This window comes from Crotalus tigris, unplaced genomic scaffold, assembly GCF_016545835.1.
Source record: "Crotalus tigris isolate CLP2741 ecotype Arizona unplaced genomic scaffold, ASM1654583v1 scf7180000017735.2152567, whole genome shotgun sequence".
Lineage (NCBI taxonomy): Eukaryota > Metazoa > Chordata > Lepidosauria > Squamata > Viperidae > Crotalus > Crotalus tigris.
The window spans coordinates 1,251,798-1,276,804 of record NW_024096601.1 but is presented as its reverse complement, the minus strand read 5'-3'; the positions used below and the strand labels follow the sequence as shown (position 1 = coordinate 1,276,804).

The 25,007-nt window shown below is 44.2% G+C and overlaps 1 protein-coding gene across 2 annotated transcripts in view; it reads right to left on the bottom strand.

Annotated features, from left to right (window-relative positions):
* ZNF609 (zinc finger protein 609) overlaps positions 1-17,410 on the bottom strand; it is a 75,949-nt gene extending 58,539 nt beyond the window's left edge. Inside the window, exon 1 of one of the 2 annotated variants that reach the window (XM_039339536.1) lies at positions 17,126-17,410. The gene's annotated coding sequence lies outside the window, so the exon portion shown is untranslated. Of the gene's footprint in view, positions 1-17; positions 463-17,125 lie in introns of those variants that run through there. The other variant, XM_039339539.1, reaches the window with a different exon arrangement.
* Between the last annotated feature and the right edge of the window lie 7,597 nt (positions 17,411-25,007).

The window sequence follows — 25,007 nt, the reverse complement described above, 5'->3', positions numbered from 1 at the left end:
ATTGTTAACAGACCTACCTTGGAGGGCCCAGAATAATTCCACTTTGTAACCCGGGACCTTGTTCCGTTAACCCCATCCAGCCTCTGAGGTGCCTCCTTTTCCGGAGAGGGCTGTGGAAGCCCGAGCAGCTGCCGTATTCTAGGGCCGCTCCTCCCGTCATCCTGGGGTTGGCAGCCAGCCCACGGCTCTCCTCCATCCACCACCTCGACACAGGCTCCTTTTTTGTTTCCTGACTAAAGAAACTCAGGGGGATGCATCTGGCTTGGCAGAGGACGCTGCTGCACTCTGAGCTCCTAACACTACAGAGCGGAGCTCCCTCCAGCTGCTTTGTTCAGGTTGAATCTTTCTTCTCTTTCTTTTTTTTTCCTTTTTCCCTGAGCAACTCCCATGTCTTTTTGTAGCCTCCTCTTTAAGATGTTGCTCTCTCTCTCTCTTGCGCTCTCTCCAGCGATGAAAACAATGTTGAATGAAAGCCAGCTGGCAGCCAGAAGGAGATGAAGGAATCTGCACAAAGGAGCTTCCTAACTCACTGCTTTCGTTCAAGGAACTGTCTGCTGGCAGGGGGAGGCGACGGCGGGGGGGGGGGGAGGTTTGCTTCTCTCTTTTTGAGGCAAGATCCCCCTCAGACTACAAAAAAGTGAAAGGGTTACAACTCCTGCCCCCCCCAATCCCTTGGCCCTGTCTATAATATGCATGCCCAACCACAAAGATTGGGATGTTACAAGGGAAGCAAGATCAAAATGAAAGATAATATGCCCACATAGGATTATCCACACCTGTCTGTGACTTAGAATAACGTACAAAGTCGTTCTAATTACGAAGGGTCTACGTGAGTCATTATTTATCCGGATTCTCATCTTAGAAATAATTGCACATCAAACAGTCCAAACAAAACCACACACAGAGGATTTTACTCGACTCACTCTTTATGACGATTTCTTTAGCGCACCACAGATGGATTATCACCAGGGTACAAGGTGGAGCAGAGAGTGCTTAAAAAGTAATAAAAAGGCAAGTTTACTTTGTGTCAAGGGGTAACGCTTTTTTGACACAAATGACTACAGTCATAAAATATGTCCATTAGGCTGCTTCTGAGTTATGCCCATGTATATAATTATATGACACTCTTGTAAATGAGGGAGCCAATAAACAGCAAGACTTCAGAACAGTTTGTATGATCTGAAAAAGCAGCTTAATTTTTTTAAAATCAATGTTGTAAATCACAATGCAGCAGGCAATAGGTTACATTGCCCCAAATAACAGACATGGTAGTAACAGGTTTATGGATAAAGGTGCTTATTGTGCCCAAGAAAGTTTCTACCTGCCTAAATAATCAGACAATCTGATTCTTGAATTTAGTATTTTTTTTAAGTTCAAATATTCAGTTCATGTATTGTGGCAAGATGGATGGCAAAATAAATAAAATAAAAACTATTTTCCTGTTCAAATGTTCCAAGATAACATGATGACTATAGCTTAAATTAAACCCCAACATTTCTAGCTTTCAGTTGGAGATAGCAATTTAAGCGACAACTTTGTGCAATTCAAGGGATAAAATGCCAACACCCCTAACATTCATATTTCTCACAATCAGAAATGGTTTCTTATGTTCTCTATGTAACTTTTATCCTCCCAATGAAAATACTGATCTTTTAAAAATAAAGCAGAGTCTTTTTAGTTGAGAAAAATGACTTTTTTTTTTTACCATGTTGAATAGATCTGCTTTAAGATTCATCCCACATGGTAGGTTTCTTCACTGTACACATAATCTTGCGAGTTCTCCTTTGCGACTGTTCCAAACTAAGTTTGTATTTCATGAACACACAAGAACCGAATGGAACCGAATGCTCTAAATAAGAACATTTAGAGCATGAAACTCTATTAGCCATGAAGGTTAATTGACACTTCCAAATTGAGAGGCAGCATGCCACTGAATGCTTTTTAATGGAAGACAACAAAGGGGAAGGTGATTGCTTTGATTCCCTTTTTGTGAGCTTCTTGAGAGCATCTGGTCAGCCTTTATTGGATTGAGGATGCTGAATGAAGAATTCTGATCTGGCCCCACAAGGTGGTTCTTGTGTTTTCCATTTCTCATCCCTCTTTTCTAGCCAACCCTCACCTCTATTCAAGTTTACACAATAACAGCCCCAAATAAATTGACCCTCAAGATGGACCCATCTTGCCATTTCTGAAATTAAATGCCTGGAAGACAAACAAAATGCTTAATCTTCTCTTACTTTAAGGCTACATTTTGACACAATAACAGGTAATCAAATTAACAAAATGGAGGTGCTGTGTTCATACAACCAGCTTATGCCATTTTCACTCTACATCCTTTCTCCTCAGAGGAGGAACTACATCAAGGAATCACAATAGGAAGGGACTTTAGGAGAGTTATCTGCTGTAACCCTGTTCTTACTGGAACTACCAGTGGTGTGTAACAGATTACCATCCAATTTCACTTTGATCTCCAGCAAAGGGGAACTCACGACTTGATTCTAGACTAATGCTCTTGTTAATGTAGCCCAGGATAGCATTTGCCTTTTTAAGAGCCGCATCACACTGCGGGCTCATGTTTACCTTGTAAACAACAAGGAAACCCAGAACCCTTTCATATATATTACTGACAAGCCAAAGATAGAAAAGAAAGGGGGGGAAAATACAAAGACGTATCTTCCAGTCTTCTTTATAGCAGTTATAACTACATAGTTATACTTCATATAGTTATGGGGTTTTTAAAGATAAATTGCTGTTCCATGCCACTGAGCATCCAAGGAAGAGCAATTATAATAATGGCTTATTATTATTTAGTACTGCCAAGTGGAAAACATCCTGGGCAAAGACAGGTAAGGAGAAATAAGCCTAATAAACCACAAGCAACAATTAAAATGCTAGCCTGCAGAGGAGTGAGCAAGGCGTACTAGGTTTAATGGTGACCTCAAATATGTCCCCAAAAGCTCCTGTTCACTCCTTCAAACACCACTACAGGTGGGCAGCAGACAGGTTGAACTAAAGGTTTCTTCAGAGGGATTAGAAATGGGAAGCTTGGGATGCCGTGGTGCCTTCAGGGAAGACAATAAATAAATAATAAAGCCAAACCAGATTCTAGACATAAAAGACGGTTGCTGTGTTGGCTAACAGCTGCAGTTCCATTCGTTCAGCAACTAATTAAGTAAGGCGTGTTGGAACGAGATGGGCTTTGTATGTAATAGACTGTTTACCTGCATTTGTCATCTTCTCCTGTCATGATGTGAGAAAGTAAAAACTGCGGTGGAAAGATTTGTTTTTGCCCTGAAGCAGAAAGTTACCCTCTTCATTGCAATGGAATCCCCATTCCTGACTATCATATCTGTAGGGTTCCCATCAATTTGAGAGAATGGAAAACAAGACAACTGTATGTGGACACCCCCTCTCACATTGCAATGAAATACAAGAGATCTATTTTACTAGATTAACCACATACATAAATTAAATGCATTGTATCAATGATATGTAAGATTTGTTTTTGCACGGCTGCTGTCAAATCAATGTTAATATGATAAAAACATAACAATTACAAACGGCAGCAAGCCTAACTACTTAATATATTAGTTAATAATTAGCACATGAAAAATAAAAACAACAAAATTCAGATTTTGCATGTAATTGAACAAATGACCTTAAAAATAAGCTTGATGTCTAAAACACACACACACACACACACACACAGAGGGAGAGGGAATGGTATTGTGTACATACATGTTTGTTACAAAAAAGACTTGAAAAGATACAAGAAAACCAGAGAATGAAACATAGTAAATATTAAGGTAATACACCATGTGTCTCTGATATACACTTTTCCTCTTTTGTTAATGAAAAGAGAAAATGAACCAGACAACTTTAAACAATATACCTAGAGGAAGGGTTATTTTACAAAGTAACATTAGCTTTGCTTCTTTTTCCACAAGTTTTATTCCTACTGGCCCATTCCTAAAGCATATATTCTTTTTCCATTCTGCAAAATATTATAAACTAACGTTTTATAAAGCAAATATATATATACATGCGAACTAAATTAAGTTGCTAACTTAATAAGCATGGTTTAATCTGAAAGCAGAATATGGATTTCTTTAATGCATACAAAAGAACACACCTAGTCCTAATCTATCTTCTGATTATTCAATCGAGACAGAACAGTAGTGTAACACAAAAATCAATATTTAAACCATGAAAAAATCTTCATCTTATTAACAGCTCCATCTTGGCTACTTTTATGCAACTATAAGTAATATAAACGTACAATTATTTGATTTCTAAATATGAGCTATTTTTAAAACAGATTTAATAGGTAAAACACACGAGAACCCTATTTTATACTTCTAACTGCAGTTCTGTTTTGATTTTCTTCTAATGTCATGAAACACACTGCAATTTCTCTCTCAAAGGGAAATGTAGAGATATTTAATATTTTTAACTCAGCTTAAACAGCTGCTCTACATATCATGAGTGTACCTGAAATATAAAAATGCACAAAAGACAATGCACACAATGAACTGGTAGCTTTTCAGTCCACTGTGACTGAGAGGGTCAGAGTAAAACTCTTGAAAACTACCAATGCCAACTGGGACCTCATATTTTCTACCGTAAATTAACACTTGCACTTTCTGGGAGATATCCTTCTAATCACTAAAAAGATGGACCTGGAATAAAAGGCTTAAACTTCATTTTCTCTGTTCTTTTTTTTTTTTTAAAAAAATCTACCCGGTAGAGATTAAACCCTGCTTCTCAACTGCATGAACTGACTTCAGCTGAAAGGTAATATAAACAGGACACTTTATTATTCAACAAACAGCTCACAACATGCATTGTGATTCCCTATGGCTTGTGTATCAGAGCGCAGAAGGCTCACTAGTTGACATGAAACAAGATCCTTCCAGCAAATAATTGGGCAGATGACCTAAAGAACAAGATCTTACTGGGGTGGGACTGTACCTGAAAGGAATCTCATATTAAACCCAAGTGCCATTCTTGGTCACTTCTGAAAGTGGAGCTGTAAAAATGGAATCTATTACCGGGGGGGGGGGGAAGAGGAGTATGTATCTGTGAATGTCTATCCTATTAATGTTTAGGAAGACAAATCTAACTATCTGGCTACTTTGCAATTCTCCACTAATGGAATCCATGCCAATAAGGCTATAAGGCTGATATTCCCTTAATAGGGATAGCAATAATGTCTCCCGTAACTGTTTACTGCTAACTTACAAGCCCACAGGATGGACCCTTAACCCATCTGCTGATAGAAGAATAAAAAATTCACCTCCCCAGATTGCTTGCTCTACAGGAGATAGGCAAACTATTTTGCTCTCTAGGATTAATAGGATTTGGATAAACATTTGGAAGAACAATCTCCTGCACCCAATGAAAACTTAAATTTATCTTACCTATAAAGACAGGATCCAGTCTTTACATCAATTTTTCCTGATGGAACACATCGAGGTCACCCTGAATTGATAGGCTGGGCAGTTTTCTAAACTGCCTAGCCAAGACTAAGACCATCAGTAAAGATGCTCATAAAGATATGCTTAATTGGCTCAAAAGGAATTGGGGTCAACATCCTGAGGACCAATGTTAAATCCCATGATGAGAAACGGAGAATAACTGGGGGAGAAATAAAAGCCTGAAAGAAACTTTCCCTATCCGTCCAAAAGTATAATTTGAATGGTGGCAGCGTGTCTTGTCAGGGCAGTGGTTCTCAACCTGTGGGTTGGGACCCCATTTGGGGTCAAACAACCATTTCACGGGGGTCGCAAAACAACGCAGTCCGCCATTTTTTTCCCCCTTTTCCTTAGCTGTGCTACTCCCTTTTATTCTATTGGCTTTTGAAAACCAATAGAATAGACTCTCTTGAACAGAGTCTAATTCTCTTGGCTTTCAAAAGCCAATAGGAATTGTCCAGGCTGTCTCTGCCCTGCAGAGCCCGCCAAAGGTCCCATTCTGCAAAGGAGAAGGAGGTGCTGCACCAGTTGAGTAGTCGTCGACTTACGACCGGTTGAGTAGTCGTCGACTTACGACCGGTTGGGGGTTGCGGCATTAAAAAGATTGAGAACCACTGCGTCAGGGTATTTGACACCAGGTTTTTATCTAGATCACCTTATAGCAGGGGTGTCAAACTGCCGGCCCATGGCCCGGATGCATCATAGCAAAACTGCACCCACCCCATTGCCGGCAATGGCCCCCCCGAAAAAAATCACAACACATCGCGACACGTCACGTGACGTTGCGAGTTTGATACCCCTGCCTTATAGGAAACCCAGAATTTCCAGTATTCTAGATTCCTTCTCCTGTATAGTCAGACAAACATCTGCCAGATCATCTGATGTATCTTTCCAGCAGATAATCTTCACTCTGAAATCTGAAAACTGGGGTTCACCAAGCACCCCTGTTCCAACTTCCAAGCACAAGCACAATTTTTGGTCTGGGTAAAGAACAACGCCCTCCCTCAGCAATTCTGCTTTGCCCAAAGAAATTTCATAATTATTTACCTCCATGCAGAGAAGGACAGGCTCGTGAGCCAGAAGGGAATGATCACAATTACTCATGCCTTGAGAAGCTTCGTCTTTTATGCTATTCTGGACACGATCTGTGTCAGTGAAATAGTACAGAGCAAACCCCTCTGGCCATGACATTACCAGATCATCTATCTCCTCTGCTCCGACATCACGGAAAAATGAGAAATGGCTCACCTGCCTGCTCTGTTGCAAACAAGATGATCAATAACAAACCGAATATCTCAGTTATCTTCTAGGACAGTGTTTCTCAACCTTGACCATTTGAAGGCATGCGGACTTCAACTCCCAGAATTCCACAGCCAGCAATGCTGTGGAATTCTGGGAGTTGAAGTCCGCATGCCTTAAAATGGTCAAGGTTGAGAAACACTGTTCTAGGAGATCTTTGGTAAAATGTCCACTCTGACTGTGGTATCTTCTGGTGGCTGAGCCAGTTCACTGTTGTGCTCGTTGTTTATGTGGTCTTCTGTTTACCTCATTAAGGGATTCACCTCCTTCTAAAGCAGTGGTTCTCCACCTGTGGGTCGGGACCCCGTTTGGGGTCGAACGACCATTTCATGGGGGTCGCCAAACCACGCAGTCCGCCATTTTTTTCCCCCTTTTCCTTAGCTGTGCTACTCCCTTTTATTCTATTGGCTTTTGAAAGCCAATAGAAGAGACTCTCTTGAATAGAGTCTAATTCTATTGGCTTTCAAAAGCCAATAGGGATTGTCCCATTCTGCAAACGGTGCTGCACCAGTCCTCGACTTACGACTGGTTGGGGGTCACGGCATTAAAAAGGTTGAGAACCACTGTTCTAAAGGCCCATTGATCTCATACCTCCCTGGGGGAGGGGGGGGTTTGATGCCAGACTTGGCTATATTATTGTCCATCTTTACTAGGAAATCTTTTCCCTTCACTGGATGCTTCAAGTTCAACAATCCCAGATACACTGCCTGAATCTCTAAGCAACTGATTGGCAGGAAGGCCTTAGATTGGGCCACAGGTCCTCAACTGAGAGACACAAAATGACTTCCTCATCCTGTTGTTGACATCTATGGTTATCTTTTCTCTGTTTGGCTGTTTGAGAACTATACTTGGGGGTTAGAATAGATTACTGCAAATCCCCACTTCAGGGATCTTCCCCCTGCACAGGACTATCGGGGTCACTCAGATCCTGGAGGCTATCTATTCCTGTAACAAGAGCAGAAACAACTGGACCAGTTTGGAATGAACATGTGGGGGTAATACTATGTTCTGAGTTGTTCTGGAGATAGGAAGAGGTCTTCCCTCTTTCAGTCTATCATATATTCAGATGCAGTATTTATCTGAAGGGAACAAGGGAGCTCTTCTCTATGTTTATCACAAAGTTATAATCTCTAAGGCAGTGGTTCTCAACCTTTCCAATGCCGCGACCCCATAATTCAGTTCCCCATGTTGTAGTGACCCCCAACCACTTATACATCAACGTGTGCCAGGGGCGTGGCCAAAGAAAAGGGGGAAAAAATGGCGGACAGCCTTGTTTGGCGACCCCCGTGAAATGGTCATTCGACCCCAAATGGGGTCCCGACCCACAGGTTGAGAACCACTGCTCTAAGGAATTGCAGTTAAACTAATTCAATTATTTTTCCATTGAGGGAACTGTGATTAAAAGATCATCCAATGGTCATTCTAATGAGCCCTCAGGTGCCTGATCAATTATGCCATCACTTTGAATAAAAATTCCAACATTGGACTGAAGGGGACAGACATGAACTGGCCCGATAAACTGAACCATGTACACAAATCTGAGATATTTCCAGTAGGCTTATCAGCCTACCCAGCATGACCATCAACAAGTTATAGAGGCTAGCCAATTGTTTGGAATAAAGGCTTCTAACCTTAGTCATCCCAGTCCCAACGCTGAAGGTCAACTGTCTGATGAACCTGTTTGGTGGCTTGAAAAAGAATGGCGGTTAGGCCAGAGTTTCCTGGTTTGGAACATATTCTATTGCACTGATTATCCATAAATGATCTATGACATCTCCTATTCTCCATTATATCTCCCTTTCTTTGAAACTGAGGAAGGTAGGAATCTCTCCTTCAGTTTGTCTCTAAACTGTCCCACATGCTCCAATTGGATTGTCTACTTGCCAGGAGACCCTCTACCGGGGAGCTGATAGCATCAATTGGAAGGATATTTCTTCTGAAAATTTTCTCCCCTACCCTGATGACTATTTCTATGTTGTCTTGAATATTCCATACTTCTAAGTGAAATCATCTAGGAAGAAAAAGCAAAAAGGCAAAAAGAAGGTAGGTGGCCTTTTCCTGCATTTATTTTCTTGTTTATATTGTTTCTGCTGCTGACAGAGCCGTCCTATTGGCCTTATTTTCAATTAGGACCAGGTCGATCAATTCCCCAGACATTTTCTTGTAAGTCCTGCTCACAATAGTGGTCTGGAGCAATGGTTTCCCTGAAACCACAAGCTGGCTAAGGTCCTGGAGGCTTCTGTCTGCACATCTGCCATTAGCTTGGCTATTCTATAGACCTTGGTTATCTCTTTCAGATCTCTCTGCTCTTTGGGTAATGCTCTGAATAATTATTAGGGCCAAATTGTCGCACCTCTACCCAGCATGGATATTAGGCATCTAACCTGATTGCAAACTGTGCAGCTTCATGAATCTACCGGAGCAAACTGTCTCTTTTCCATTCCAGGGGGTCTCACAGACTGATTGAAAAACCTCTGGAAATTTTACCTGGTGCTGCCAAAAGAGATCCCTGACAGTGGCTCCAGTTAGCATGAGTTACCATCATGTGGTTCCTTTTCTGAACCAAACTGCCTGCTCTGTGGGTGAGGCCCTTGGCCCATTCACAACAGTGCAATTATCTAATGAGAACTTCAACTGGAATCGCTGTGATGTAGACTTTTCCTGTATAACTTGAGGCCCTACTAGAGCGCAGGCTGTTTCTGTATATGACAGCATTTACATTAACAAATCTTATCAAGCAGCTGTTTAATATTAAAAAAAGGTATTCAGCTTGATAAAGTACAATCAAAAATTTCTGAAGTTGATTTTAATGTTTCCTGGTGCATTCCAAATGCTGTAAAGCTGGCTTTATCGCCTTAGAAGCCCTGATCTGGCAAAGCAGACTACTGTAGTGTAAAGGCTTAAGCTGATATATTATCCAGAAGGCCTAGTCCTCTTAACTCTACTACATGATCAACATCACTCCTGGGTTTCAAGGGAATCAAAACTAAAAGGTTGCAGCCTTTTTCCAACTCCCCTAATAAAATAATGTGTATGGGATTTGATATACAAAACAACTTTAGCAGAACCACCCATTGCTACTTAGTTGAAAATCCAACTAAAATTCTCACTTCGCCCTAACGCTTTTAGTGATTTTCCCTCAAGATGCTGGCATGCTTTTTCTCTGGCCTCTTCTAGTGTCTTACTCTCTGACATTTTGCAAGGTAGACTTGCTGGTATCCCCTAAAATGATGCTTATATCCATGCCTTTCCAGAGCTGCTGAGTCAGTGGCATGCGTACCAGTGTGCTGCTTTTTCTACAGGGATACTTGTCATTTACTCATGGCACCTCTTTTAAACAAATATCCAAGTAGACAACATTCCTTTTGTGTCAACCTCTTTTTTTATAAGATTTCATTCCAGACAGAATTTACACAGTGGCAAAATATGTCTATGGCTATTAGGAAAAAAAAATAGCATTGCAGATTCTATAAAGGTAAATTAACTTTGACATTTTGCTACATTTCAAAGTGGATTTTGGATTTTCTTTGCAATTTCTTCATATTAGGCATTCTTTTTCCCTTTCACAACTTTGGCTGAATAAAATAAAGCAAATCCATAAATTAATCTAGATTATAAAATACAATAAAATAAGAAATTGTTTTTATCTTTGTTTAGTCCAAGTGTTTTTTTTCCTGATCTATCATCTACATTGTGTAGCTGTATTATACCTTTATAATCCTAATATTAGAACTAAGAAGCATTCTGATAATTAGATCTTAGTGTTAAGGTTTTACAGATTTGCACAAAATTTAATAATCCCTGTAAGATCAGTATTAATCTGTTATTTTATACCTTAATCTTGTAATTTCATGTGGCCTCTGGTAGTGTCAGACTAGATTTTTTTGGGCTATTTTTAGTCTGTTATGTCATGTAACATATGACACCATTTACCACATTTTATTATCTTATTTTAATTTCAATAGCGAGAATAGTTTTAGTTAGATCTTAGCATCCTATTATGTGTTATTTTTTTTATTAAAAAAGTTTTTATTTTCCATTTATTCATACAAAATACAATTAAATTCCTAACCATTGGTGCCACCTGCCCATTCCCCCCAGGCTGCGTCCACCCTCTCTAATCCTTTCCCACTTCCCTCCTCTTTCTCTCCTCCCCTCCTACTCTCTTCCCCTCCCCTTCTCCTCTAACCATCCTACTTCCTCCCTACTCCTTCTTCCCCTCTCATCCCTCTCACACACATGAACGCAGCATAGGGGAAATGCCCAAGCGTTTACCATGTCTATATTATCATTACCCACCCACTCACCCACCCACCCACCCTCAACCCTCCCCCCCTCGCTTCCCAGAGCAGAATACAGGGTTATTATTAAAAAAGTTAACAATAATAAAAAAGAAAAAAGAAAAAAAAAGAGAAAAAAAATCATACTTAACCTTTAACTCCCCTTAAATTAAGTCATATAAACAAATCTCTACAACAGTTACTATCTAATAACTATTATGTGTTATTAATCCATATAATTATGCTGATTTACTGATTTTTAAAGCCAATCACTGAATTGCACTTTATATGAAGGCTTAATTGCAGGAGAAGATGCTGTCTCTGGGTGTTTGTGTATCAGAAGCTCTTCATGCGCATACTCTGGATACAGAAGTTCAAAAGCTTGGAAATGTCTGTCCAGATAATTCTGTGAATCCCCCAAGATGAGCTCACTCTCTGTCAGAAGTAGGAGGCTCACAAAGAAAGAGCAAGAGCACAAAACAGTTGCGAACAAACAAAAGCAGCTGCTATTGCTTGGCTACAGTGATCTGATTCCAAGCCCAGATCTCTAGTGAATTAAGCACAAAGACTACAGCAAACTATATCCTTCTCCAGTATCAGCAAATGAACCTAGCTAAACTGCCACCTGCCTGCACAAAGCTCAGAAGTCCCCCAGCATCGGCTCAAAACTATTTACAGAACCAACTAAATGCTTCTTTTGACACCCTTCCCCTAACCTTTCAGTAGCTGCTCACCTGAATCAGCAGGTATCCCAGGTTTGCAAGAACTAGAGCAGCACAGGAAAAACCAGGCTCATCCCAGCATGGCTGTTCTTTACGACAAGGAATTTTACATACATACCGGAACCTACTACTCTCCGCACCAAAGTTCCAATCCAATTCCATTCCCACACACAAACGCACCCACAAGATTTGAGGAGGAAAATTTGAGCTTGTTTTCTTGAGAATTTCTCCAGGAGCAAATGGTCAGAGAATCCAAACAGCAAGCTGTTTGCTGCTTAAAATTTATCACTCCCTTTTTCCAGCATATACCCAGCACCAGGCCAGATGTATGTGAGTATCACCTGACATCATTTTTAGGGTGTCCTGGACTCTTGGCGAGGACGTGCAGAAATCTACGCAGTTTTCTTGACAGCTTTTGTTGGAAGTGGTCGCCATCTTTCGAGGACTAAGAAAGAGTAACTCCTCTCGCTTTATCCCTAAACTTACAACAGTTCATTTAGTGACCATTCAAAGTAATAAAGGGCACTGACAAAAGTGACTTATGTCCATTCTTCACACTTATGAACATAGCAACGTCGCCATGATCACTTGATCAAAATTAAAATGCTTGGCAACTGACTCGTATTTATGACAGTGGCAGCGTCCCAGAGTCACGTGACATTTTGTGGCCTTATGACAAGCAAAGTCAATGGGGAAGCCAGATTCACTTAATAACCATGCTGTACTTAACAACTATGGCAAGAAAGGCTGTAAAAAGGGGCAAAACTCACTTAACAAATGTTTCGCTTACCAACATAAAATTTGGGCTCAATTGTGGTCGTAAGTTGAGGATTGTCTCTAGTAGAACCTCTAGAACAGGGGTCTTCAAACCTGGCCCTTTTATGACTTGTGGACTTCAACTCCCAGAATTCCTGGCTGAGGAATTCTGGGAGTTGAAGTCCACAAGTCATAAAAGGGCCAAGTTTGAAGACCCCCTGCTTTAGAACAAGGGAAAGACTGCTTGCCCTGAGCTCGTGAGCCAGTCTCCTGCTTACTAGCTCAGTGCATCCTTTCCCCCCAAACATTGTTAGTTCTCATTTTGATGATATTTTATCACATAAAAGTTGATTGGATATTATTGCTGCAATTTTACCTGCTGTTAAATTCTGCTTGTTCTTATTCTTTATAAAAAAAAAAAAAACCTTGAAAAGCATTATAATCTCTAATTAGGGATTGTAATTTAAGAATAAGAAGCATTTTTATCAATAAAACAGCATTAGGGAAAACTGCGGCTATCTTAGCAAATTAGGTCATGATCAATCTTAACTAAAAGAACACACTTGAAATTAAAATCAGCAAATTACAATTTACATATTTTATACAAAGTTGCTTGATGGCACATTTTATTCTGATGGTATTCAAAAAAATCTATAAAATTTAGAGTGAAAGAAAGAAAATCAGTAGCTTAAAGTATTCATTTTCCTGTTGCTTAAGCCTTTGCACATGCGCTTCCATGCTTTCAGGACAAATTTTGATATATTGGTGTTTAGTTTAACAACTGATTACACACATTCTCCTAAACCACCAGTTAGGATGTATAAAAGGGGATTTCTCTCCAAATTATTCTCTATTTCCTATGGAATAATGTGAGCAGACCATTGTTGTCTGTTGTATTTCTAAAGTGTATTATTTATTTAGCCAAATGCATATGCTACCCAAATTTCACAAATAAAACATTAAAAACAAGAAAAAACTATGAACAAATGAAAAATAAAAGATAGCGATAACAAAAACAAGACGGGAACAAAATTATCCCGAATAAGGGTTATTTATGAGGTTCCAGGTGTGAGCTGGTCTTGAATCCTTGTGTCTGGTCCACAATTATTTCCTGTTGTAGAGAGTATGAATTAGCTACCTTTGAAATATTCAGATTGATTCATTCTGTGGGAAAAATGAAAAGTTCTGGGACAAAGCAGAACTTGATGTGGACAATGTACCTTGTTTTGCACATTAATCACGCAGCAGTTTACTTTGTTTAGCAAACAGACTGTGCTGCTGCAATATGAGATCTGAACAAGTGAAGTAATACTTGTAAACTGGAGAAGAATTTGTCACCCACACATCTTCAAAATACAAACATACTGAGACAAAAGTAGTAAAACAGCAAGGACTGAACAGTCTTATGCTTTCAGTCAAAATATGAAATTATTTCTCATTCACTCTTTATAAACATTGATTTCTTACACCAAAAGATGGTACTAACCCACCACCACCAAAATGGCAGCAAAATCTCTGAACATAAGACTATTTGGTAAAAATTATAACTCCTACCTTAGAAAACCGAAACTTGTCAAAGAATCTGTATGGTGATTAGACATCAAAGTCTCTGATTTCTCATTTCACACAATGGGAAAGCATGACAACAAAACCACAACATTCTCTACATCTGTCTTGAAATGAAGAAGATCCCAGAAAGCTATTCTGGCTATAAAGCTAAGAAAATCTCACAATCACAATCTAGATGGTATTCAGAATATAATGACTTAAAACTAGACATATATGGATTGCTAATAGTACAACTTTCTGATATTACAGTACTAACAAAAAGATTAAATATTGTTAACGTTCATTTCTCTATTAATATCCAACACAATGGAAGTCTAGTAAGAATATTCAGAATACCAAGAAAGTAAGGAAAAAAAGATTATTGTGCAAAAAAACTACTGAGATGCATTAAAAAATTAACAGAAAATAAACCTGAGAAATCTTAATATTTATTTTAAAATAGTAACTAGCTGACTATTTAAAAATATTCCTTAGGATTTCCACTGAGATTACTTGTCATCTATAATTCTGCAAGACAGTCTGTAACAGATCAAAAAATAATAAAAAACATAACAGTATTTGACCAAAAGTGCTAGCTACTGCTTGTACTAACATTCTGTGCCTATTTACTTATACAGAAATCCAAAACTTTAAGGACTTAGTTCCTATCAAGTTTACACTGCAGAGGTAGGACACAGAGTAAATACAGTTTACTCATTTGAGGTAATAACTTGTTTGTGCAGATCCTGCACCTCTATCAAAAGAGCAAAACAAGGTATGAACTCTTAACTATTCCACAGATTTAACCTGATAAGCAGTTTGCTGGAGATAACTGTGGATGTATTTTCCAGTACATTAACATTTAAAGATTAAGAATTCCATGCAGTTCACAACACATGCAGGCCTAAAAGATTCAGCGTAATCTATACTAAGATCACAAAACAGGACTAGGTATAAATTAGACCATTTTCAAAGCCATGATACTATAGTATCACAGATGGGCCGCAAAATAGATCAATGAAACGGTTTAAGTTTTTGAAACTCATCAGAAGTGATAACTGCTACAACAGAACTCCTATAACATACACCTGTCCTTCTGAGAGGTAAAAGTAGAGCTTTTAATTCTATCATGCTAGGGCGCTGGTTTTTGAAGAGAGTGGTTGATGGAAGCTAAGATACAAAAGGCGAGAATTCAGCTTCAGAACAGCTCTTATATATCGGAAGCAAACCCTGACAAAAGGCATTTGTTCCCAAGCCAAATAACCAGTCCAAATAAATCCCAAATGTAGGCATAAATAAATAAAGCTAGCTGCAACCAGTTTGGCTCAGGCAGGACCTTTCAATCTACCCATTCATTTCCTCCTACAACCATCCGCAACTGTTAAACAGCTTTTACTTCAACCCGCTGAGAGCACTGCTGATGAGCTGTCATTTCTCACTCTAGATTCAGGAACTCTTCAAAGACAGAAGGATGGTCTGTACCATGTGAGGCAGCCAGACTGGCTAGAAATATCATGCAAGAAACCAGCCCTGAATGCCATGTTCCTGATACACCAACTATAACTTTCAGATGAGGCAACTCCTTCAGGACACTGAGATTTTATGTAACTGTTGAGAGATGCAGAAAGCACCAGCAGGATTTTGTTGCATCAGACCTACGACAAACCTGCCAATAACTACAGGTAGTCCTTAAATTACAACCACAATTGAGCCCGAAATTTATGTTGCTAAATGAAACATTGGTTAAGTGAGTTTTGCTTCCTTTTATGACTTTTCTCGCCCACGGTTGTTAAACCAATCGTTGCATTTGTTAAGTGAATCTAGATTCCCCCTTGACTTTGCTGCTTAGAAGAAGGCTGCAGAAGCTGATCACATGACCCAGGACACACGGCAACCGTCATAAATACGAACCAGTTGCCAAACCTCTGAATTTTGATCATGTGACCACGAGGATGCTGCAACTGCCGTACATGTGAAAAAGGGCCAAGAGTCACTTTACAGGGCCCTTGTAACTTTGAACGGTCACTAAATGAACTGCTGTCAGTCGAGGACTACCTGTATCCACCCGGGACAACTAAGAACTTCCATGCAACAACTTTCACATGACCAGGACCTAACCCAGTCCTGGTCCACAAGTAGGAGGTTGTAAAGATATTTTACCCTCTGTAAATATCTTTACAACCTCCTCTAATGAGCCGAAACCGGGAGCAATGAGACTTCTCCTGTTGTGGTGGTGTGTCCAAAAGCCAAAGACCCAAAACGCCACCGATTAAACACGTGACAATTCGAGCCTCTCCGAACAAGCTCAGCCGTCAAGCACCCTCGCCCGACACTTGCCCCGTCAAATGGGTCCCCGGAGCCGAGGCAGGCAAGCCCAAGAGACCGGCCGCCGCAGCCCTACCCCCCTCCCCATCTCGGGGTGCCCCCCTCCCGGGCTTCCCGGCCGCGGAGACGCCGAGTTCCCCCCGAAAGCTGCGAAACTCGCCGGCGGCGCTTTGAAACGCCCGGGGGCAGCCAGGCGCCGCGGGGCTCCTCCAAGGGGTCTCCCCGAGGCTGGCGGCGCACGGGCCCGGAGCGCCCGCGGGGCCCGAACCGCCGCCGCGGCCTCAGGCGACACTCGGCGGTGACCCCGGCCGTGCCCTCTGCGCGGAGGCGACCCCGCAGAGAGGGAGGGAGGCCGGCCAGCCCCCTCCCCGCTCCCCTTCCTTCCTCCCTCCCTCCCGCCCAGGGGGGCTCCGATCCTCGGGACCCCCCGCCGGCCCGGAGCGCCCCTCTGTCCGGGCAGGGAGCCCCCCCCATGGCGGCCGCTGGGCGCAGCGGGGCTTTTGTGCAAGGGGGAGGGGGGAGGGGAGGAGGGACGCCCCCCCGCGGGAAAGTCCAGCCCCCGCCCCGCCCCCTTGGCCGGGGGAGCGTCCCCCCCCGCGCCGCCCCCGCCTGAGGCGACGACTCCCGCCGCTCCGGCCTCAGCAGGAGCCCCGAGCCAGGCCGGGGCCTAGCGTGCCGCCATGAGGAGCTCGCCCGCTCTCTCGCCCCGCCTCACACTCACTCGCGGGTCCCGGCCGGGGCCGGGCGCGCCCCTCAGCCGCCGCCGCTGCCGCCGCCTCCTCCATGAAGCCTCGCTCCGCCGCCGCCGCCGCCGCCTCACGGGCCCGCCATCCTCCTCACGACCGCCGCCGCCGCCGCCGCCTGTGGGAAGGGGAGTGTGCGCGCGGCCGGCGCCGCTGCCTGCGATCCGGCTCTTCCCGGCCCTCCCTCCGCGCGGCCGCCCGAAAGGGAGGAGGGAGCCGAGGCGCTCGCTGGAGCAGCCGCCCGGCCCGGCTCGGCTCGGCGGGAAGGAAGACGCGGAGGCTGGAGCGCCAGCGGGAAGCCCGGGCGGGAGAAGCGTTCCTGGCGCGCGCGCGCCCAGGAAAACCCGGAGCTTGGAGCGGATCGGGAAGGCGGCGGCGGCGGCGGCGGCGGCGCGGTTCCAGAAGGCGGGAGGAAAGGTCGTTCCGCGCCGCCCGGACATCGGGCAGGGCCTCGGCCAATGGCTGCGCCTCCCTTCGAGGGGGTAAAGCGGGTGGCAGGAGAGAGGGGTCCCCTGCCCCGCCTGGCCGCCTGCGGAGGAGTCGGGGTGCAGGGGAGAGTGCCAGCTTCAGTGGTGGGATTCAGCCGGTTCGCACCACTTGGGCAGAATCGGTAGCTCGTTTTGTGTTGCCCGGGCCCAGAATGGACTTCCGGAAGCGGCATCCACGTAGAGAACCGGTTGTTCCCCTATTTGAATACCACCACCACCGGTGCCGGGGACCCTTGTGAGGCGGGATGCATTGGGGTGGGCATCCTCTGGTCCTGCAGAGGGAGGGGGGGTGATGCTTCCAAGCCCACCCGGCCTCTAGCAGGACTCTTGGGCAGGAATTCTGGGGGGGGGGGTAAATGTCTACGGAGGTTCTCAGTCATCCAGGTACGGTTGTCCCAAAGGTGCTTTCCTTCCCCCCCCCCCCAGGAGGCAACTGGACTGTCTTGCGTTTCTTTTGAAGACGTTTCGCTTCTCACCCAAGAAGCTTCTTCAGCTCTGACTAGATGGTGGGAAGGACTTTTATTGCTTGCAGACAGATGGTCATTTGCATTCCTTTTAGAGCAGGGGTCTTCGAACTTGGCCCTTTTATGACTTGTGGACTTCAACTCCCAGAGTTCCTCAGCCAGGCACACATGTGCCTGGCTGAGGAATTCTGGGAGTTGAAGTCCATAAGTCATAAAAGGGCCAAGTTTGAAGATCCCCGAGTTGTTGAAACCAGGGTGACCTGAGTAGTGCAAATGTTTGTGTGCAGCTTTCTTGGGAAGGGTAGTAGATCATTGATATGGGGGGGGAGGACTAGGGCAGGTGCCAGCATCCTTCACCTGAGACCATCCAGGTTGGGACACTGCTTGGAAATGGAGTTCGGCAACATCTGGAGGGGGGACAGATTTCTCCACTTAGCATAATTGTTAAGGTGAGGATTTCTTGTACTGTATTTTGGGAGGGCGTTTGAGGACAGCTCGAGCACCTCCCACAGAAAGGAACAGGAGTGATTTTCAGGTAAACCTGTTTCAGATTCTGATGCTAAGTCCATTTGCATATTCACCTCAACCGCCTTGAGACCCGTGCTTTAGGAATAAGCCAGCCCAGGACTAAATTGCAGGGGTGTTTTGCCCACTTAATGAGGTTTGGGCTGAAATGATTTGAATGGCTACCTCCACCATGCTTAGAGCTGCTGTGCGGTTTCCAAACGCTCTTTGCATAGAGCCCAGGACAATCCTTGGGGACCACGCAAGCAAAGTTGCACTTCTGAATCTAGACATCTCACCTTATAGCAGTGGTGGCGAACCTATGGTACGGGTGCCAGAGGCGGCACTCAGCCTTCTCTGTGGGCACACGTGCTGTTGCCCCAGCCTTGTTTCCCCCCGTGACCCCCTTCTCTCCAGCAGCCCCCCTGAAGGAAAGTCATCCCTGAGCATGGCCCACACGGAGCAGCGCAGCCAAGGACGTGGCAGCCAGACAGCATGGACAAGACTCTGCCCTCACACCCCAACATGCAGTTGATGCTGCAGGGCACGGGCAGAGGGTGTGGCCGCTATAGTGCTGGTGGGCTGCCTGGGCGATCTGCGGTGGGCCTTGGAGGTGGTGAGTGGTCCTGTGGGCAGGCAGAGCGGGGGCGGGGCAGGGGGTGGAGCAGAGGCGGGGCCAGTTTATGGGCACTTGGTCTTTAAAAGGTTCGCCATCATGGCCCTATAGCAAGTGGACTCATAAATTCTGCGTTTGCTCTCTCCTTCAGAGAGCTGCTTAATCCAAAGCCATTTCCAGGCAGTGGAGTGTGCATTGCATAGGTCAGTGATGGCGAACCTTTTACAGACTGAGTGCCCAAAAACCGCCTCCACCCCATCCCGCCCACTGTGCCCCACCCCATCCCACCCCTGCTCCACCCCCACCCCAAAATTCCCAGGGCCACTCACCGCCTCCACGGCCCGCCGCAGATCGCCCAGGCGGCCCAGCAGTGCCATGGTGGTCACGCCCTCTGCCCATGCACCTGCAACATCATCTGGGTGTGATGGGGCATGAGGGCGGAGTCTTGTCCCGGCTGCCATGCCCTTGGCTGTGCTGCTCTGTGCGGGCTGCGCTCGGGGGTGACTCCTCCAGGGGGGCTACTGGTGAGGAGGGGGTCGCGGGGAAAGGCAGGGCTGGGACAATGGTGTGCATGTCCACAAAGAGGGCTCTGAGTGCTGCCTCTGGCACGCGTGCCACAGGTTCGCCACCACTGGCATAGGTCTTAAGATTTTTTTTTTTTTCTTTAACAAAAGCATTCAAGAAAGAGGAACGGTAGTACTTGGCTTACAACCATTCATTTAGTGACCATTTGAATTTACTTACAAGCAGTGCAGCATCACCGTAACACGTGATCAAAATTCAGTTGCTTGGCTACTGACTCATATTTATGACGGTTGCAGAGTCCCAGGTCATGTGATCCCCTTTTGCAACCTTTTGACAAGCAAAGTCAATGGGGAAGCTGGATTCACTTAACAAAATATGGCAAGGAAGGTCGCAAACTGCCGCAAAGCTCACTTTAGAACTGCCTTGCTTAGCAAAAGAATTTGGGGCTCAGTTGCGGTTGTAAGTCGAGGATTATTTGTATTAGAAGGAGAATACCAAATCGGTCAGACTATAGTAGTCCTGGGTGTGTTCTTGCCGTTTACCCACATTTTTAATATCTATCCTACAGTATCACTGCATGCCATCAGGTGGCATTTAGGTGTAAAGCCCTTTTAAAAACATAATTATACCTATCAGCAAGTAATGAGCCAACTCATCATCTTGTATTTGTTTGGAATTCATTGCAAGATGTTTGAGTTGTAGTTGAGGTGTTGCAACAGAAAATTAGGGCAGTGTTTTGTTTTAATAAGGATTGCTTCATTTTACAAATCATTTGCGGGAGGAACTTTTTCACCTTCTCCTTAGGAATGCTAACTTAGATACTTCCGTGGGGTATAGCTGATCAGTCTCTAGCACAGGCATTTAAAAAAAAACACCACCACACAAGTCCTTAGGTCTGTCCCTCAATGGTGCAAGAATGTTGGTCTGGTTTTATTTATTTAGAGTATGGCAAAATGAAAATGTTAAAACACACATCCCAATTACATTCTCAGTGAGCAAACCTGAAACTAGAGATTCAAAGTAGCTGATTCACATAGTCAATACGTGATGGAGTTGCATAAAGTCTCTGGGATTTCCTTGATACGTGGGACAAAGAAGACTCCCTGAATTGTGCAGGAACCGTACACTTGGGCATCCCCTGGGCAACAGCATAGAATCGGCTCATTCTTACACAACGGCAGCCAGACAATCCTTGTGATCTTCTGGCTTAAAACACATCACGATGACAAGGCCTCAGGAAAACAGCTCTTCCGAGGACGTAGCGTAGAGATGTCTCAGACCAACCATCCAAATAGAGGAAATCTTGGTGTGGGTACAGGAAGCTACAACCTTAACTGAACCGTGTGCCCATCCCGGCTCAGCGCCCCGATGCCCTCTGTCCAAGATCAGGTGCTGGCGCTGAGAAGAGGAGGGGATGGAGACCGTTTTCCTGACTCAGCACTGCAGATTGCCCAGCTGAGAGCCCCTTCAGGGCATGATTTACAAGGCTGATTGCTGATTAGATTGTTCTGTCCAGTTACACCATAAATAAAAACTGCTTACTCTCCTAAGGGGAGTCGTGTGGGCCGCCCTGACCTGCAGCTGCGTGCTTCTTCATAGCCCCGGGAGATTTATTGCTGTTCCAGAGCTCCATCCGACGGTCTTTAAATTAGTCCTGTTTGGCCTTCCTTCAGCTGGCAGTCCATTATCCTCTCTGGCAGCCGTTTGGGGGGGGGTCTGATCTTGGCGTGCCCTCCTAAGAGCTCTTGGCCCGTGGAAACCTCTTCAGCCAGCGCCTCACTGAATCTATTTCGGATGCTTGAAATTGAAGTGGAAGCCAGAGCCTTAGGGCAGGTGGTCCTCGACTTACGACTTTTAATTGATCCCCAGAGTTTTGTTGCCAAGGGAGACATTTGTTACGGGAGTTTTGCCCCATTTTACGACTCCACTGGCCACAGTTGTTAAGTGAATCATTGCAGTTGTTAAGTTGGTAACCCTGTTGTTAAGTGAATCTGGCTTCCCCATTGACTGAGGGTCAGATGGTTGGAAAAGGGGATGATATGATCGGGACACTGTGACCAACATAAATACAAGCCAGTTGCCAAGCGTCCAACTTTTGATCATGGGACCACGGGGGATGCTGCAATTGGTTATAAGCATGAAAATCGGTCACAAGTCGGCAAGAATAATATTTGCACCATATTGGAAAAATGAAAGAATACGACCGGATAATGAAGAAATAATTAAAAAAAAAAAATTAGAATGCGCAGAGATGGGCAGATTGACTATGAGCCTGAAAGAAAAAGAAGAAACAGATTATTATCAAACCTGGGATTTATTTTACCGATGGCTAGAGGGAAGCATAAAGGATTAGGAATTAAATATGTATTAGCGTGTTCAAACTCAGACAGCACATTGGTGGGAAAATTATTATTGTTATGTATGGAAAAAATTAATAAAAGCTTATAAAAAGAAAAACGGTCATAAGTCACTTTTTTCAGTGGCGTAATTTTGAACGGTTACTAAATGGACTCTTGGAAGCTGAGGACCACCTGTACCTCCGAGTAACCAGCTCTCCATTTGGATAGTTGTCCCCCAAATGAGATCAGAGGCGTTTGCTGTCCTCTCAACCTGGGTACGATGGCCGCCCAGCATCACTTGGACAGCGTGAGAGGCCTCCTGCAAATTTAATAAATGTGTTCGGTGTAGGACAGGCCTGCACAACAGCGAAACATTCAGCTTTTAGTGTCTTGCACACCTAGCTTGCCTGCTTGGTTCGTGGTTTGTGTGTGAAGTGAATCCACAAAAATGGGGTTGGGTTGGCTGTGATTGAGTTATGTGCAGAATGGCACGGGTGAGGGCAAATTTTTGTGAGCTTTCTTTCCAAAGACCTGGCAGCCACCTCGGCTCAAAATGAAACGAACACATAGGCTGTTATTATGTAAGCAAACAAAAGTTTAAGGAAGCAAACTAACCTACATACCTGAAGCGCATCGGGTGGCAGCTGGCTTGGAGCCGAGGCAGTGTCTAGGTCAGGTAGGCAACCTTGGCTCTTTTATGACTTGTGGACTTCAACTCCCAGAATTCCTGAGCCAGCAGGGATGGGGAACCTTGCTGATTGGCCATAGTGTGGTCAAAACATTCGATGGTCAAAGCTGTGGTACCCCACCAGTGTCTGTTTGTGTATTGTAGAGTTATTCTTGTCTGTGAAAACTGATGTGTGGGTTCTTTTCCAGGCACAATTGACCACATCATGGTCATCAGCCCCTGATCCCCACACCCTTTTTTAATGTGCAACTTTACTTTTTTAGGAATGCAACCAAAATAAATTAGTATTTTGGGGGGTAACTTAAGGTCCTGTTGATTCATTTTCATAGAATCATAGTCAAATGGGACCTAAGAGGTCATTACGTCCAACCCCATGCCTGCTGCAGGATTCACTACATCAGGGGCCCCCAACTTTGGCAACTTTTAAGACCTGTGGACTTCAATTCCCAGAATTCCCCAGCCAGCCGGGAGTTTGAAGTCCACAAGTCTTAAAAGTTGCCAAAGTTGGGGACCCCTGCACTACACCATCCCCAATTTTCTTTTAATTTTGCAGATTTTAAAACGGCTGCCGATCGCTTAGCCCCCATGTTGTACAAAGATAGGAAGAGATTCTTGCACCGTAGACTGTATTGCTTCCTGGCAGTGACATTGCTTGTCTCAGGGATCTGATGCCCACATGAGTGTATTCATTTATCATTCAGGTAAATCTATTTTCCCTTCATGGGAAGAAAGGCTAGGAAGGAGCAATGGGGGGGGGAGAGGAAAGGACATTCAGAGGAAAAAACATTGCTTTCTTTGTTTGATTTCACATTCTCTGTCTCCTCCCCCAAACACTATCAACCTTCTGTTGGGAATTCCATACAGTATTGTCATTTAAAATAGAGTATGTGTGTGTGGGGGAGGGGAAATCACGCAGATTGTCTCCTTGGAAGCATTTTGCAAAAGGACTCCCCCTCTCCTTTTTTTTTTTTAGCATCTTATTTGTGAGTCTTCCCCAACTTTCTTGATAGTTTAAAGCAGTATTCATTGCGATCCAGATTCTATGGGGCTACTTGGAGGGCAGATCCATGCACACCATACCGCAGTAGGGATGTTCTCAGAACATCTGTTTGCTCCCCTAAAACCATCAGCGCATAGTATTATCCATGGGATATTCCTGAATTTCTGAACCCCTTCCTTGTGTCCCGGCTTTCCTTCACTTTTTTTTTTTTTTTTTTTTTTTTACTTTAAGCCATGTTTAGCTGTTACACCCAAACTGGCTGGATTGCATCCACCATCTGGAGCCACAGCTGGTTTAGTAACTTGGTTTGGTCACTCAGGAGCAAATCATGTGCTGCTTTGACAATAAGGAAGGGGAATCTCTGTCCTAGACCGGGTTGAGCCATAGCTCCTTGCAGACCCTAACACTGATGTTGTTACCTAGTTTGGTAATGAAACATCTGCAAGAAAACAAACTCAGAGAGCACCAAGAACCCCACACTTCTGCTCCTTCCTCCACGTCCTCAAAATCTTTTTCCCCCTCAATAATAATAATAATAATAATGGACCTTGGAGGTCATCTAGTCCAACCCCGTGCTCAGTCAGGAAACCCTATACCATTTCGGACAAATGGCTGTCCAGTCTCTTCTTAAAAACTTTCAGTGTTGGAGTATTCACTGCTTCTGGAGGCAGGTTGTTCCACTGGTTAATTGTTCTGTCAGGAAGTTTCTCCTTAGTTCCAGGTTGCTTCTCTCCTTGATTAGTTTCCATCCATTGCTTCTTGTCCTGCCTTCCGGCGCTTTGGAGAATAGCTTGACTCCCTGTTCTTTGGGGCAGCCCCTGAGATACTGGAAGGCTGCTATCATGTCCCCCCTCGTCCTTCTCTTCATTAAACTAGACATACCCAACTCCAGCAACCGTTCCTTATATGTTTTAGCCTCCAGTCCCCTAATCATCTTTGTTACTCTTCTCTATACTCTTTCTAGAGTCTCAACATCTGGTGGATGGAGCTCCTGGCCCATGGCATCGGAAAGTATAGTCTCCAATGCAACAAGAACACTGAATAGGCAATTACAGCCCTTAAGCCCAATAATCAATGTGCCCCCAAGGTCGCTCGCCCTGTCCTTCACAGCCTCCCACCTATCCTAAGAGTTGTACCTTGTGAGAAATGGCACTGCGGCAGTTTCCACAAGGCAACCTTCCGACTCATTTGGGGAGAGGAGAAGAGTTGGTGGGAGATTTGAAAGGAGTGTCTGGA